This window comes from Chrysochloris asiatica, unplaced genomic scaffold (genome assembly GCF_000296735.1).
Source record: "Chrysochloris asiatica unplaced genomic scaffold, ChrAsi1.0 scaffold00213, whole genome shotgun sequence".
In the NCBI taxonomy this organism is placed as follows: domain Eukaryota; kingdom Metazoa; phylum Chordata; class Mammalia; order Afrosoricida; family Chrysochloridae; genus Chrysochloris; species Chrysochloris asiatica.
Genome location: NW_006408731.1, coordinates 1,569,247 through 1,573,388, shown reverse-complemented (window position 1 = coordinate 1,573,388; position 4,142 = coordinate 1,569,247). Strand labels below are relative to the sequence as shown.

Genomic DNA, 4,142 nt, shown 5'->3' with positions numbered 1-4,142 from the left:
CGGCGGGGCTAACGTTTCAGTTCTCCGAGCATCTGCTATGGACCAAGGTAAAGGGAGGCTTTTCACAGGCTAAAATCAACAAGATGTCCTCGTCCTGCCAGATCATGAGAATAGAACCTAATATTTGTGCCCTGCTGTTTCCAGATACACAGCCCACAGGTCCGCAAACCTCAATAAAGCCCACACACCTGTGTGCTTACGTGGCCATCAGCTTCGTACGTAAGCACAAACAAGTGGAAGGTGCGAGCGACGCCTTCTATTTTGGATCAGAGAGATATCCGGAAGATCTCTTTGTTGCATATTTTCTTTGATAATTATTTCTTTTTGGGACAGCTGCTGGGACTTCAGGTTTTCTTTCCCAACGCGCTTGGATGCTACAGCTCTGGGATACGGATTTAGAGCACGGCACCGGAAAAGGGAAATGAGTGATCTTTAAAACTACAACCACGAAGGGATTCGAACCCTCAATCTTCTGATCCGAAGTCAGACGCCTTATCCATTAGGCCACGTGGTCGCACAGCACCTTAGGTGAGAAAAACTCTAGACAATAGTTGAGCGTCTGCGATATTCGTCCGCATCATTTCGTGTAAATATAATAATATTACATGATTTTCACTACTCACTTCAAAGATGATGCCATTAATAGTCACAAAAGTTAAGTCATTTCTCCAGTGTCACACAGCAGCAGACTAACGAGAAATACGAATTCCGATTTTTTTCAAACTCCTGTCCTTTAATTGACACCAAATGTTTTTTTTCTGAACAAACTTAAACACGTGAGCATTATTCTGTAAAGAGCAGTAACAGAAGGTACAGAAGGAACTAACGGCTGGGATGACACTATAAAAAGGGGCCCGTCCGCCAAATGACTCTTTATAAATGTTTTGTACAGTTTCAGCAGAAATTTATTATTATTATTATAATTTAATATCCCTGTAGTTACTTACAACCAAGAAAAACAAACAAAACATTTTCCCTAAGCCTCGACGGCACTTTACAACAAGTCCAGCTTGGAGCTCTCGATATACCTACAACGCTAAAACGATTTACTTTTTGAACCTTGTAATGTCTTCAGTCAGAGCTATCCTCATTACCCAATTACAATGAGCTTCAAATGACATAGTTTCCTCCACATGCAGCCAGAAGCACATGCTATTGTTCCTTGTCCATGTTTTTATAGTTGCCGATTTTGTCAAATTTTCTGATGTTTTAGGTACAATATTGCTGCAATTGTATTTGTGAACCTATATCAATAACTTTCTTGAGAATCAAGTTATAACTAAAGGAAAACGAGAAAAATAAAAGGCTTCCACTTAGTTACTAGTAATGTAATTCAATACAGAATTTTTTTTTACCATTTTATTGTTAGTGTTCATACAATCTGAAAACTATTACATGTAAGCAATTCACAATAATATTTATCACATACTATCCTGTGATTAAAATTGCTGACACAAAAATTTATTATATATTATATTCCTGTAAATATTTTGTTTAGTATCTGGATTTTCTATGCAGTGCTTTGATTTTCTTTACTGTTAAGGAATATAACAGTCTGGTACACTACCATTTTTCATTAATGTATATCTTCAGTTGCCCAATAATGGACGTCTGGTGTGTTTCACTTTGCCAATTATTGGTTGTGTGATTTTACTCAAGCTTGCTTTGGTTTGTAATGTGAAGTGAGAGAAACCAATGCACTTTGTTGGGAAATTACATTTCTCCTTAAATGGGCAACAGGATTGTTTTCTGTTAAGAGTGGTTTAAAATAATGACATTGCTCCCTTTTAAAAAATGTTCAGTTGCATATGTAAGTTATAGGTGTTGTAACAATTCAAATAATACAGACATTTGCTAATTACTAGTTATTTTTCCCCCAAATTGCCTAAAATTAATTTGTTGTTGTTGTTGTTAGGTGCCATCAAGTCGGTAATGACTCATAGGGATCTTACGCACAGCAGAACGAAACACTGCCCCATCCTGGGCCAACCTCACTATTGTTGCCATGCTTGAATCCATCGATGCTGCCACTTGGCCAATCCATCTCATTGGGGGTCTTCCTCTTTTTCTCTGACCCTCCACCTTACCGAACATGATATCCTTCCCCGGCGACTGGCCCCTCCTGACAATATAACCAAAGTATGAGAGATGAAGCTTGGCCATCTGGGTCTCCAAGGAGCACTCTGGCTGCACTTCTTCCAAAATGAATCTATTGGTTCTCTTGGCAGCCCATGGCACTTTCAATATTCTACGGTCTTCCTTATTCACTGCCCAGCTTTCACATGCATATGAGGTTATTGAAAATACCATGGCTTGGGTCAGGTGCATCTTAGTCCTCAAGCTGACATCTTTGCTCTTCAACACTTTAAAAAGGTCTTGTGCAGCAGATTTGCCTAATGCAATACGTCATTTGATTTCTTGACTGCTGCTTCCATAAGTGTTGATAGTTGATCCAAGAAGAATGAAGTCCTTGACAACTTTAATCTTTTCTCTATTGATAAGAATGTTGTTTAATGGTCCAGTGGTGAGGATTTTTGTTTTCTTTACATTGAGATGTAATCCATACCGAAGGCTGTGGTCTTTGATCTTCATAAGTAAATATTTTAACTCCTCTTCACTTTCAGCAAGGAAGGTTGTTATCATCTGTATATCTCAGGTTGTTAATGAGTCTTCCTCCAACCCTAATGCCATGTTTTTCTTCACATAAACCAGCTTCTTAGATTATTTGCTCAGCATACAGGTTGAATAAGTATGGTGAAAGAATACAACCTTGTTGCACACCTTTTTTTATTTTAAACCGTTCAGTGTTCCCATATTCTATTCAAACAACAGCCTCTTGGTCCAGGTACAAACTCCTCATGAGCACACTAAAGTGTTCAGAAATACTCATACTTCACAATGTTGTCCATAGCTTGTCATGACCCATACAATTGAAAGCTTTTGCATAGTCAATAAAGGACAGGTAAATATCTTTCTGATATTCTCTGCTTTCAGCCAAGATCCATCAGACATTAGCAGTAATATCCCTCATTCCACGAACTCTTCTGAATCCAGCTTGAACCTCTGAAAGTTCTCTGTCAATGTATGCTTGCAGCCATTTCTGTATTACTTTTAGTAAAACTTTACTTGCATGGGATATCAAAGAGAGTGTCAGATGATTTCTGCATTCCATTGGGTCACCTCTCTTTGGAATGGGCACAAATATAGATCTCTTCCAATCAGTTGGCCAGTTAGTTGTCTTGCAATTTTCTTGGCATAGATGAGTGAGTACCTCCTGTGCCACCTCACTTTCTTGAAAGATTTCAATTTTTATTCCGTCAATTACTGGTGCCTTGTTCTTTGCAATTTCCTTCAATGCACCTTGGACTTCCTCCTTCAGTATTATTGGCTCTTGATCATATGCCACCTCTTGAAATGGTTGAACAGTAACAACTTCCTTTTGGTATAGTGACTGTGTATTCCTTCCATCTTCTCTTGATGCTTTCTACAACCTTCAATAATTTGCCCAGAGAATCTTTCAATAACTAAAGTCAAGGTTTGAATTTTTTCTTTGGTTCCTCCAGCTTGAGAAATGCTGAGCATGTTCTTCCTTTCTGGCTTTCTGATTTCAGATCTTTGCACATTTTATTATAATATTTGGCTTTATCTTCTCGAGCTAATATTTGAAATTTTCTGTTCAGCTCTTGTACCTCTTCATTTCTTCCATTTGCTTTAGCATCACTACGCTGGAGAGTAAGTTTCAGTGTCTCTTCTGACATCCATTTTGACATTTTCTTTCTTTCTTGTCTTCTCAATGACTTTTTGCTTTCTTCGAGTACGATGTTCTTGATGTCATCCCACAACTCTTCTGGTCTTCAGTCTTTAGTGTATTTTAAATACCAGCAATGTCATCCATGGTGGACAGGTTTCAGATGAGCTTCCAGACGAATACAGACTAGGAAGGAGAGACGAATTACTTCTGAATACTTAGTCACTGAAAACCTTATGAATAGCAGAGAAACACTGTCAGATACAGTGCCGGAAAATGAGCCACTCAGGTTGGAAGGCACTCAAAATGCTACTGGGGAAGAGCTGCCTCCTCAAAGTAGAGTTGACCGTGATAAAACGAATGGAGTAAAGCCCATGTGACCATCATTGCTGAT

The 4,142-nt window shown here is 38.7% G+C and overlaps 1 non-coding gene across 1 annotated transcript; it reads right to left on the bottom strand.

Moving 5' to 3' along the window:
- Positions 1–441: 441 nt before the first annotated feature.
- TRNAR-UCG lies at positions 442–514 on the bottom strand. The gene has a single exon. It is a non-coding gene; the product is annotated as a tRNA-Arg (tRNA).
- Positions 515–4,142: the final 3,628 nt, after the last annotated feature.